Source organism: Bos javanicus, chromosome 8, assembly GCF_032452875.1.
Source record: "Bos javanicus breed banteng chromosome 8, ARS-OSU_banteng_1.0, whole genome shotgun sequence".
NCBI lineage: Eukaryota > Metazoa > Chordata > Mammalia > Artiodactyla > Bovidae > Bos > Bos javanicus.
In genome coordinates, this window is record NC_083875.1 from 1015048 (window position 1) to 1028829 (window position 13782).

Here is a 13782-nt window from a genome sequence, read left to right on the forward strand (position 1 = left end):
CAGGGAACTCATTTCCTCCTTTTCTTATCTAAAAATAATAGAAAGTATTTTACATGCCACCTGGATGCTGTGATTTTTTTAACAAATCAAGTTAAGTTATAAGAGACATAAAAATCACAGACAGCTAGGAAAGGAGAAAGTGATGATCAGGAGAAGGCTTTACATAAAAACTAAATAAAATATGATTACAAAATTTTAAAAATTAATTCATGCCAAAGTATCATCCATAATTTAAGTTACAATTATGGAATTCACACATAATATGTTGACATCATGAGATGCAGTTCTTTCAGTTCAGTTCAGTTCAGTCACTCAGTCGTGTCCGACTCTTTGTGACCCCATAAATCACAGCACGCCAGGCCTCCCTATCCATCACCAACTCCCGGAGTTCACCCAAACTCACGTGCATCAAGTCAGTGATGCCATCCAGCCATCTCATCCTCTGTCGTCCCCTTCTCCTCCTGCCCCCAATCCCTCTCAGCATCAGGGTCTTTTCCAATGAGTCAACTCTTCACATGAGGTGGCCAAAGTACTGGAGTTTCAGCCTCAGCATTAGTCCTTCCAATGAACACCCAAGACTGAGATGGACTGGTTGGATCTCCTTGCAATCCAAGGGGCTCGCAAGAGTCTTCTCCAGCACCACAGTTCAAAAGCATCAATTCTTCAGCACTCAGCTTTCTTCACAGTCCAACTCTCACATCCATACATGACCACTGGAAAAACCATAGCCTTGACTAGACAGACCTTTGTTGGCAAAGTAATACCTCTGCTTATTAATATGCTGTCTAGGTTGGTCATAACTTTCCTTCCAAGGAGTAAGCATCTTTTAATTTCATGGCTGCAATCACCATCTGCAGTGATTTTGGAGCCCCAAAAATAAAATCTGACACTGTTTCCCCATCTATTTCCCATGAAGTGATGGGACCAGATGTCATGATAGAAATGGACTAATTTCAGTAAGAAATGTAACACCAATAGGCATAACATGAAAATATTAAATGTGAATGATAACACATTAGAATAAAACCCTTCAACTATAACCTACTGAGATGTGTGCCATACAAGCCTTAGATAACAGGATTAAGCCAGAGAAACTGAGCTTACAGAAACAGAGTAGTAATAGATGGTGGTGAGTGCAATTTACTTGAAATCGGGGCCTTAAACATCAATATCCAACATATATTTGTTACAATTATGTAACAAATTGGATAATGCATTTAAAGTGTGTACTGATGCCTGGTACACACCAAGCACTCAATAAATACTAGTGATTATTATTAGGGAGATGAATGCAAGTAAGATGACCATTGTCATCCTTGAGGCTCAGTTATTAAAAGACTAACTCCAAGGTTTCCCTGGTGGCTCAGAGGTAAAGAACCCACCTGCCAATGCAGGAGACATGGGTTTGAGCACTGATCCAGGAAGATACCACATGCTGTGAAGCAACTAAGACTGTGAGCCACAAATACTAAGCACACACACCGTAGAGCCTGGGAGCCACAACTACTGAGCCCACCTGTGGCAAGTATGAAAGCCTGAGTGCCCTAGAGCCTGTGCTCTGCAACAAAAGAAGCCACTGCAATGAGAAGTCCACTCACTGCAACTAGAGAGGAGCCCCCATTCTCTGCAACTAGAGAAAAGCCTGTGCAGCAACGAAGACCCAGCTCAGCAAAAAATACATAAATAAACATTTTTTTTTAAAAAAGGAGACTAACTCCAATGATCCATGTTGTGATTTTGACCCTGTTTGGTTCTGCCTCATCACAGAACTGTCAATATTTAATGGAAGCAACATGAGGAATGAAATCTATTCACTAAAACCTGTTTGTAAATCCTTCCTATAAGCTGCAGAATGTCAGAACTCAAGCATTCTTGACTCACCTGATTCTACCGATTCACACAACTCAAACAGGTCCAACCACATTCTCTAGTAAAAACACATCAGTGGCATGCTTAGGGTTCAGAAAAGGGGGTCTGCCCAGTAGAATGTACAATTCAAGGGATGCGAACCTGTCTGGCCCATCACAAAATATTTCCTCAATATATACGGGAGAGACCACGTCTCTTGTTTCTGAACTTACACTTGTCTCACATTTAAAGCAAAGTGTTACCTACCCTTTTTCCTGTTTTGCTTTATTTACCATAACAAAACTCCTAAGTCTTCTATTGTTAAATTCCTCATCACATCCAGACCTATAATCACATCCAGACCAAATCTTCCTGTATGAAACCTTAGTTGCCATATTCAGAGCTAACAAGGAAATAAAAAAGAGAGAAAAAATATTTTTTCTCTCAATGCAAGGGGCCTGGGTTTGATCACTGGTCAGGAACTAGATCTCACATGCCAAAAACAAGACCAGGTGCATATAAATAAACAAATATTTGTAAAAAATAAGTAAAAGTTTCTATCTCTTATAAGATTGTTTCAAAAACATTTCAGATCCATGATACTGTATTTTCATACATATGTAAAATGAGTTTTACAATAATTGATGTTGTAGCTTTACAGAGTATAATGTTGAGAATAATCCTCACCAAAGACCAGATGGGCCATTAAGTGACATGACGTCACTTAATTTACCACAGTCCAATACTGGTCTTCCATTTTGTCTATATCACACTAACAAAACATACAAATAAAAGCATAAAGATACCAAAGTAAAAATAAAATAAATAAGTACTGATGTGAATCACTGAGTCGACACCATGGTCAAAGTCCCTCCACAGTTTCTCTGGGCCTAGAGCCCCTCCAGGCCCCACGTGTGCCCCACCCCGACTCCAGCCCCTCCAGGCCCCACATGTGCCCTACCCTCACTCAAGCCCTTCGGGATGCCTGCCCCACATGTGCCCTACCCTAACTCCAGCCCCTCCAAGCCCCGCATGTGCCCTGCCCCACTCCAGCCCCTCGGGATGCCTAACTGCCCTGCCAACTTTTCAGATAAAGCAGGAACCCTCCTGCAGTCCCTCCTAACAGTCCTGAGCAACAGTGCAAGACAGGTGAGTGTGCGATGTGCTTACATTTTTAAAGATAAAAATACAAATGCCAATAAACTATCAAATAATATGTGGGTCTTCAAGACAAAACTTTAAAATGTGTGAAATTATGAGTGCTATGTGACTGAAATTTGACAAAAATATCCAAGACTGCTGACTACCACTGCACAGCTTTCCTGTTCTGTTGAAGGGAAGGGATATTTATATAAATAATTGAAAACAGTGATTTTACTAAAATGAAGGTAATAAAAGTTTACAAAATACAACAATTTTTTCCATCTAAACATCCCTTCAGTATATCACTTTGATTTGTTCAATGAAAATTATATTACTTCAGCATTATCTTTAAAAGATAGAATGAAAAATATAAAGAAACAAATCAGAATGACTTAAGCTGAATTTAAATGCTTTTGAATATGTAATTAAGTCATTTATTTTTATAAAGACTGATGCTAATCTAGTTTAATATCATTTTACCTGCCAAAGTAAATTATGGATGTAACACTTCACTCATTTCATCTAAAGCTACCAATTTGAGAATGGTGCTAATTGTTAAACATGGTAAAATGTTTTTGTTTTTTAATTTTTTTTTTAAATGTTTTTAAACTATTGTGATCCTTTAAGACTGTATGGACTCTATGATAATTTGGCAGAAATTGACACTTTTATTCTTCTCCTACTTTTCCATTTTGTTAGCGTTTTCCATTACTTCTTTCAGTATAATTCAATTGCTTTCTTTATACAGGTCTTGTGTCTTTCTTGTGAACATTTTTTCTAAGCATTTTATTATTGCTCTATGTATTGTGGAAAGATTGCTTCCAAATTTTATTTCTTTAGACATGCCTTGCTATTCTATAGATAAACTATTGATTTTTATGTTTATAGCTTTTGTCAACTTTCAGCTTTAGCAAAACACCATCAGAAACCCCCGCTGAGCAGACAAGGCTTACTTTGTTGGATCTGGTGAAACAAGAAAGGAAAATACCTTAGTAGAATCTTAAAAGTCTAGACAGGAAGAGTGGAGTAATGGGCCTTTAAAAGTGTCTGACTAGGTGACAGATTCTCAGACAAGCCTTGTGAGGTTGGGAACTCCTTGGGACCTGGCAGCACATGAGACACAGTAGCTTTACACTCGTGCATACGAGACCAAGTTCTGAGCCGAGTTTGCTCAACAGTCTTGATAGTTTGGGTGTTTTCACTGATTTTTCAGTGAGTTTGCTCAACAGTCTTGATAATTCAGGTGTTTTCAGTTGATCTTCATGGATACGTATCCCGGAGCCAGACTTACCATGTCTTTCATTTTTCTCAGTCTTCACATGGTGACAGGAATGTATCTTGGGGACGTATATTTTCCAATCAGAAGTAAAAACAAAACCACATGTCTTTAAGCTCTCAGCCCTTCCCCCTTGACATTCATGTCAGCCCAGGATGGACATCATAACACTACTGTCTGCAAACAGAAGCGATTTCAATCTTCACTGCTTCTTGGTGAGCTGTGGATACATGATAAGGGTCTGCTGGCAGTTTTCTAGAATCTATTAGTGTCAGATTTGCTATTTCCTTTTGCTCAAGATCACTGTATTGGATCACTTGAAGGGACAAAGTGCATTTATCAGTATTTTGGATTTTGTTGATGACACATCTGATCAAAGCAACATGGAGTAATACTAAGAAAAACATGTCTCAGGGCTTGTTGTCCTGCGTTCAGCAGGAGTTAGGGGTACCCAAGCTCTATTTCTGTGAAAAATGGGTGACAAAGATGCCAAGTGTTGTTATTGTTCAGACAGACACCTTCATGTCTAGGTTTGATGGAAATTTTCTTTTTCTGGCCATTTGACCCATTGTTTAATTAATCATTTACAAAGCACTTATTGCTTGATTCCAATTACACAGAAAATCGCCTTTCTTAATGCAATGAACTAGCATCAGAGGAAGCTGGTTGTCATTCAAAGGAACACAAGCATAAACAATAAATATATTGAATGTGCATCTTAATCAAAAGACACACAAAGGACTGACTCCAAGCATCAAAAGAAAAGTGAGAGATGGGAAACATACACACTGTAGATAAGAGGTTTGAGTATCTGTTAATAATCTAGATCCTTAAGTAAGTGGAGAAGACAGTGAGATGCAAGGAGGGGACTCAGGAGAGCAGACCAAAAGAGGACAACCTGTCTCTGATACTGGGAGCTTGCCTTCTGGGTCTTCTGGAGATGTTGTCTCCTGTGAGAGCTGTCATCTTGGTCGGTATTCTGGAATTAGGTTTACAGCCCCTGAAAAACAGACTGGAAACTTCTTGAGGGGCTGGGCTTGAGATGGCTGGATGCTTTAATGTAAAGATGTATGCTCATTCCTGCTAAGAGTGGGGGATGGCAGGTTTTGAGCAGAGACTCAGAGCAGGTCTGGCCTAAGCTGGAGGTATTCTGAGAAGAGGCCACAGAAACTCAGACCATGAAGATCAAGCTACAGTTTCAACAGATTTTAACAAGGCAGTCTTTTAATTTATGAGAGTAAGAACAAAAGATGCCTAGATGTCTAGATTTTTCTGCTTAAGAAAAGTTGACAATGAAAGTGTTAGTCACTCAGTTGTGTCCGATTCTTTGCACCCCCATGGACTGTAGCTTGCCAGGCTCCTCTGTCCATGGGTTTCTCCAGGCAAGAACACTGGAGTGGGTTGCCTTTTGTGAAAATGGAGAAGGCAATGGCACCCCACTCCAGTACTCTTACCTGGAAAAATCCCATGGACGGAGGAGCCTGGTAGGCTGCAGTCCATGGGGTCGTGAAGAGTCGGACACGACTGAGCGACTTCACTTTCACTTTTCACTTTCATGCATTGGAGAAGGAAATGGCAACCCACTCCAGTGTTCTTGCCTGGAGAATCTGAGGGACGGGGGAGCCTGGTGGGCTGCCGTCTTTGGGGTCGCACAGAGTCGGACACAACTGAAGTGACTTAGCAGCAATGAGCTATAATTAATAATTTATGCACATTTCCACAATGTATGCATGTTATGATTATACATGAATTTAAGTGTGGTTGGCCCTTACTGTCATAGTTTGGAAAGTCCTGCCTACCTCCTGGAAATTTAAAACCTAATTGTATAAAATATTTGAAGCAGTATTAACTTCCCTTACTCAGAGAAAAAAGAAACAAATTTAAAAAGTATATCAATCTGATTACCAGAGTGTGTTAATGGCTGAGGGAAGAGTATTCTAAAAAGATTCTGGGGGCTTCTCTGGTGGCTCAGTGGTAAAGAATCCACTTGCCAATGCAGGAGGCATGAGTTCAATCACTGGTCCGGGAAGATCCCACCTGCTGCAGAGCAACTAAACTTGTGCCACAACTATTGAGCCTGTGCTCTAGAGCCCGGGAGATGCAACAAGAGAAGCCACCACAATGAGAAGCCCGAGCACCACAACCAGAGAAAAACCTGTGCAGCAATGAAGACCCAGCACAGCCATAAACAAATAAAGAAAAAAAAGTTAAAAAGGTTCTGTGCTGGACAGTAGGTTCTCATTAGTTATCTATTTTCTCATAGTATCAATAGTGTATATGTATATGTGTTAATCTCAATCTCTCAAATCGTCCCATCCCTCTGTCCCCCTTGGTGACCTAAATGAGAAGGAAACCCAAAAAAGAGGGAATATAGCTATACACAGAGCTGATTCGCTTTGCTGTACAGTAGAAACTAACACAACATTGTAAGGCAACTCTACTCCAATAATTTTTTTTACAAAAGAAAACAAGAGATTCTGGTCTTAGGCACCATTTAAACTGTACCTTCAAAACAGGTCTCTCGAGAAAAATGAGTCAAGTGAAAGCAGAAGTGGCCTTGAGCCTGCTAAAATATTTTAGGTGGCTTGTACAGTCACATAAGACAACACTTCTGAGTTTCTATGTTGCACACAAGCAGTGTGTCAAGGATTCAGGGTGGTTTAGTATCTCAGGCAATGATTCCTTACATAAACAAACATCTAATGAGAAGATGTTCATCTAGTTTCCAGGAACAGAATACTTATTCTTTAGAGTCTGTCACCCTGTTGGGAAGGCCTTGGTCAAGACAATGTCTGAATTGTCTTCCTATGTGGCCTTGAATATCTCATCTCCAAGACAACCAGTCACTCACACACACTTGTTTGCTATGGAGTTCATCACATCTTGCCAACACAGTCATGTTCTCAAGCTTCCCTGAATTACTTGCACAGATGTCTTCCCAACTTGTGCTTACAATGTGTGGTTTCTTAGTATAGAGAAGATGATGTTGGACTAGCAAAACTGCATTTTTAAAGCCTCAAAAGTTATTATTATATAAATGTCATTGAAAAAGTAACGTCACTGGTGACATCTTACTCCATTACACTGGGTAAGTAAAAGAGTGTCAGTCACTTCAGTCGCATCCAACTCTTTGCAACCTCATGGGCTCCTCTGTCCATGGAATTCTCCAGGCAAGAATATGGACTGGGTAGTCATTCTATTTTCCAAGGGGTCTTCTTGATTCAAGGATTGATGATCAGTAAATCAAGTCAAAACCTAATACACACTTTTTATTGGCACTAAGGAATGTTACTTTTGCTTATACTGTCCATGGACTTCTCTTGACTTTTATGTTTGAGTATCGTTTGTTCCCAATGCTACAGGACTTCACCAGACCTGAACTCAAGAGAAATCACTTTACAGAGACTAACTTACTCAGGTTTCCTCACCGCCTAGCTGCCCTAGGGCCAGGAACTACCAACCTCGGTTCCTCTCCTGCATCTCACATGGGAGAACAAAACATCTGGAGTGGAGACACACAAGTAGAAGGTACCATAGGAGCCAGTCCCTGGGTAGGAAAGCCTTAACTATAATTTATGAATTGTTGGAAGCTCAGTGGCGACAAACTGTTAAAAACTCCAGAAGGACCTAGTGATGGAGGGACACCTTTAAGATTGTGGAGTTTACCCTGAGGAGCTCAACTAGGCCCTCACATTAAAAATCAGTGAGAAAATCCTTTATGCTCTAACAGGGCACTCTGTTCTTATTAATAAGGCTGCACTTGGGGAAGCCTAGGAATGAGAACCCCACCTCGGGATCATCAGAGCCTAACTGAAAGGGGAGAGAAAGAAACAAGTTAAATATATGAAACAGTTTGTTGTTGCTCAGTCAATAAGTTGTGTCCAACTCTTTGCAACCCCATAGACAAGCCAACCTTTTCTGTCTTTCACTATCTCCTGGAGTTTGCTCAAACTCATGTCCATTGAGTCAGTGATGTCATCAAACCATCTCATCCTCTGTTGTCCCTTCTCCTCCTGCCTTCAATCTTTCCCAGCATCAGGGTCTTTTCCAGCGAGTTGGCTCTTGACATCAGGTGGCCAAAGTATTGGAGCTTCAGCATCAGTCCTTCCAATGAGCATTCAGGGTTGATTTCCTTTAGAATTGACTGGTTTGATCACTTTGCTGTCCAAGGAACTCTCAAGAGTCTTCTCCAGTACCACAATTTGAAAGTATCAATTCTTCATCACTCAGCCTTCTTTATGATCCAACTCTCACATCCATACATGACTACTGTAAAAAACATAGCTTTGACTATACACACCCCTGTCAGCAAAGTGATGTCTCTGCTTTTTAATAGGTTTCTCATAGCTTTTCTTCCAAGGAGCAAGCATCTTTTAATTTCATGGCTGTAGTCACCATAAGCAGTAATTTTGGAGCCCAAGAAAATACAGTCTATCACTGCTTCCATTTTTTCCTCATCTATTCACCATGAAGTGATGGGACCAGATGCCATGATTTTTGTTGTTTGAATGTTGAGTTTTAAGCCAGCTTTTTCACTCTCCTCTTTCACTCTCATCAAGAGGCTCTTTAGTTTCTCTTCACTTTCTGGTATCATCTGCATACCTGAGGTGGTTGTTATTTCTCCCAGCAGTCTTGATTCCAGCTTGTGACTCATCCAGCCTTGCATTTTGCATGATGTACTCATCATAGAAGTTAAATAAGCAAGGTAACAATATACAGCCTTGATGTACTTCTTTCCCAATTTGGAACCAGTTCATTGCTTCATCTCTGGTTCTAATCGTTGCTTCTTCAATTGTTGCTGACTGCATACAAGTCTCTTAGGAAGCAGATAAGATGGCCTGGTAGTCCCATCTCTTTAAGAATTTTTCGAATTTTTTTGTAAGCCACACACTCAAAGGCTTTAGCATAGTTAATGAAACAGAAGTAGATGTTTTTCTGGAATTCTCTTGCTTTTTCTATGACCCAATAAGTGTTGAAAATTTGATCTCTGATTCTTCTGCCTTTTCTAAATGCAGTTTGTGCATCTGGCAGTTCTTGTTCACATACTGCTGAAGCCCAGCTTGAAGGATTTTGAAGATTACCTTGCTAGCATGTGAAATGAGCACAGTTGTGCGGTAGTTTGGACATTCTTTGGCGTTGCCCTCCAGTCCTATGGCCGCTGCTGAGTTTTCCAAATTTTCTGGCATATTGAGTGTAGCACTTTAATGGCATCATCGTTTTTAGGGTTATGAAAGGATACTGGCTGGAATTTTATGCTCAATCTACATAAGACCAAAGATAAACAAGAAATCCTGAAAGACATGAGGGGGGAAAGCAAAAATAAAATACTTTTTCTGGTGTTGAAGTAACTTTCTAGGTCCAAGATGGAGCTGCTCCTGCCTGGGAAGCCATGACAGCAAGTTGAAACTTACATGACTTTTGTGTCTCTGGACATGTTCCTCTTGACCAGAAACACTGCATATCCAATCAGTCAGTCCTGAAAGGTCAAGCTAATTCTCTGCTCTAGACTTATTACCTTGCTCCCTCTCATCCTAAACAAGGTTGACTGTGTTGCCCAGACAACCAGAAATTTTCTATTTGTCTCCATCTTGTTCTTCATTCTTTCTTATAAAAGCTTCTTTCCTTCTCCTCCATTTTGTAGTTTTCCAAATGGAGACTGCTTCATGAAGGGTTAAAATTTGTTTATATCACTTAAACTTTCTTTAATCATTCTCTAACACCCTAGAGGAACAAAGCTAAGGTTTACATTTGATATCTCAGAATCCATGAAAACAAGGAGTACAGTATTTAGTGTTAAGAAAAGATGACCGACTTCAAATTCCATATCCTGCAAAATTATCTATCAAAGATAAAGGAGAAATACCGACTTTGTTAGACACACACAGACTGAATTTGTTGCCTTGCAAGAAATGGTAAAAATAAGTAATTTAGAGAAGGAAAATAATAAATTGTTTAGACAGAAGGGGAGAAAAAAAGTTGTTTAGAGAGAAGGTCAGAAACTCAGGCTTACATAAAGTAAGAAAGAGCTCTGAGGAAAGAATAAATGAAGTCAAAATAAACTTTTATTTTTCTTTTCTCACTTATCAGATAACAGTTTGTTAAATAATACTACCAACAATATATTCAATTATGTAAGCACATATTACATACCTAGATATGCTTGTGTATGCTTGCATATGGGCTTCCCAGGTAACTCAGTAGTGAAGAATCTACCTGCCAATACAGGAGATGCAGGTTTGATCCCTGGGTCAGGAAGATTCCCTGGTGAAGGAAATGGCAACCTGCTCCAGTATTCTTGCCTGGGAAATACCATGGACAGAGGACCCTGGAAGGCTATAGTCCATGGGGTCACAAAGAGTTGGACATGATTTAGTGACTAAAAAATAACATGCTTGTATATAAATTTAAAAAATGACAGCAAAGATTCAAGGCTTGAAGGAATGGACTAGGATTATTTTGTTATTATAAGGTATTTATACTACCATTGAATTATGACATTATTTGAAAGTGGCCTTCAATGAGTTGTAAATGTATGATGCAAACTCTAGGACAACCACTAAAAAGAGTTAAAAAAAAATTAAGTGATATGTTAATCAAAGAGAGAAAATAACATCATACAAAATTCTCAGTTAAAATCACAAAAGGCAGAAAAAGTGTAGAAAAATTAGATGAAAATGGCAACAAATAAACTACAGAAACAAATATGGTAGATACTAATCCAACTACATCAACTATCACTTTGAAAGTCAGTGATCTAAATGACCAATAATTGACTGTAAGCTGGGTCAAAACTGCAGACTCAATCATACATTGTCTATAGGAAACCCATGCTGAGTATTAGGACAAACAGATGAAGGAAAATACACATGTAAACAGGAGTCAAGAGAAAGCAGGAGTAGCCTATTAATTTCACAGAGAACAAACTTCAAATCAAGGAAGAATATCAGGGCTAAAGAGGGCATTAAATAATGATAAAGGGATCAGTTATCAAGAAGACATAACAATCCTTCACGTGAATGAACCTAACGATGGACAAACTGCATGAAACAGAAACTAATAGAACTGCAAAAGACGTAGGTAAAACCATTATCTGAGCTGGAGATTTCAGCACCTGTTAGAAATGGACAGATCATCAGACAGAAAATCAGGAAGGACACAGTTCAACTCAACAATAACATCTAGGGACTCCTGCGGTGGTACAGTGGTTAAGAATTCACCTTGCAATGCAAGGGATACGTGTTCAAAATCTGGCATGGGAACTAAGATCCCACATGCCACAGAGCAACTAAGCTTGTGTTCTGCAACCACTGAAGCCACAAGCGTTAGAGCCCACACCCCACAACTAATGAGCCTGCGTGTCCCAACTAGAGAGTCTGTTCACTGCAACAAACCATTTCAGATGGCACAATGAAGATCCTGCATGCCACAACTAAGAGCCAACACAACCAAATCAACAAATATTAAAAATAACTTCATCACTGACTCAATGGACATGAGTTTGAGCAAACTCCAGATGGTTACGGACCTGGAAGCCTGCCATGCCACAGTCTTTGCAGATGGCAAAGAGTTGGACACAACTGAACAACTGAACAATAACAACAACAACAAAATAACTTTCATCAACTGGATACAATGCACATCTATGAATTATGGCAAGAGCAGAACACACATTATCTTCATGCTCACGTGGAAGATTTACAAAGATCTGCCACATTCTGGGCCACAGACACACTGTAGCAAATTTAAAAGAACAGAAATCATATAATGAACTTCCAGGTTGGTACAGTGGTAAGAATCCACATGGCAATGCAGGGGACCCAGGTTTGATCCCTGGTCCAGGAAGCTCTCACATGCCACAGAACTAAGCCTGTGTGCCACCACTACTGAACCTGTGCTCTGGAGCCCGTGCTCCACAAGAGAAGCCACCACAATGAGAAGCCCATGCACCACAAACAGAGAGGAGCCCCTTCTTGCATAACTAAAGAAAAGTCCACACAGCAATGAAGGCCCAGCACATTCAAAAATAAATTTTAAAAAAAATGAAAGGAGACTACATATCAATATGTCTTACGAATATAAATGCAAAAATCTTCATAAAATATTAGCAAATAGAACTCAACAATGTATAAAAATAACTATATACTATAATCAAGGGTGATTCATCCCAAGTATGTAAAGTTGGTGCAACGTTTGTATTAATTTTAAAAAGAATAATAATCCTGGTTGATCACATCTGGCTTTTAAATTTATCTCATTAAGTAAAAAGATATAAAAAGCAATGTCAAAAGTATGGCCCAGGGATATTCACTTTGGCTCCTGCTATGTTTGTGTCTCCCCCAGATTCATGTGTTGAGATCTTGATGCCCATGTGATGGCACTAGGAGGTGGGACCCAAGGGAGACACTTCATTGTGAGAGTAGTGCCCTCAAGAATGGGGTCAGTGCTGTTACAGAGGACCACAGAGCCCCTCCCTGTGAGGTCTGCCTCCCTGTGAGGCCCACAGGGACCCAGCCCTGACCCTGACCCCAACCACACTTGTGTTTCAGCCTCCAGAATCACCTTTGTTTATAATTTACCAAGGCTGTGGCATTTTATTACAGCAGTCCCAAAGGAACCAAGGCCCTCCCCTCACTCTACTCCCTTAAAAAATGTTCTGTTTGTGTGTATGGTGTGTGTGTGTGTGTGTGCTCCATCTGTATGCTGTGTGTATGTTGTTGTGTTCTCTGTGTGTGTTCTTTGTGTGTGTGTGTTGTGCAGAATAAGGCCATGGACTCTCACATTTCATGGGGATGAGCCCTAGTAGGTGATCAGACAAGCACGGTTTCCTTCTTCCATGCCCTTTGCTCCAGATCATCTCTCATTGTCAGGAGGGTGATGCTGTCTCATCCGTTCAACAAAATCAATTATTTGTTGTGTGCTGGGAGACATGGTAGGGACTAAAGGTCTGATACTGCCAGTTGGGTGACCTTTGGTTGTGGCTGTGGTCCTCCTGCTGGGGTCCTGGGCTCTGGGCACATTGTGACGTCAGCATGTTCTTCATGTTGTCACATCCACCACTGCAGACCATCACAAAGGAGCTGGTGATGAAGTCTGCTATGTCCACTCATGATCTCTGTTTTACTTGGGGATCTTGAGCAAGTGTTCAGGTGTCCTGGATTTGAGATGCAAATTAAACCACACATTTATGTTAGCAACTTCCAGGTAAAAACCAGTCTGATGGATCCACAGGCCAAGAATAAGTTATCAATCAGGAGTGCTTGCTCTAGTTTTGTCTTTAAAGGTGTAAGAGAGTGCCCTGGATCTGGTGATCTCAGACCCCACTCAGAAAATTCTCCCTCCAATTATCTATCTATATTGAGACAAACTTTGCAAACAGTGCTGAAAATAAAACTAATCAGCAGGAACTGACAGTTCCAAAGAGTTGGAGGGCTTCATCATTCCTTGTTCAATATTTAAAATGCTCTTTTGCTAATAGAATTTTCAGATCAAAGCAAACTGTGTGTTCCCAGCTTCTG

At 40.2% G+C, this 13782-nt stretch overlaps 1 long non-coding RNA gene across 1 annotated transcript; it reads right to left on the reverse strand.

Annotated features, from left to right (window-relative positions):
- Positions 1 to 4013: 4013 nt before the first annotated feature.
- Positions 4014 to 13446, reverse strand: LOC133252368 (uncharacterized). Its single transcript, XR_009737893.1, has 3 exons — positions 13046 to 13446; positions 10418 to 10480; positions 4014 to 5267 (listed from the first exon to the last, which is right to left on the reverse strand). It is a non-coding gene; the product is annotated as an uncharacterized LOC133252368 (long non-coding RNA).
- Positions 13447 to 13782: the final 336 nt, after the last annotated feature.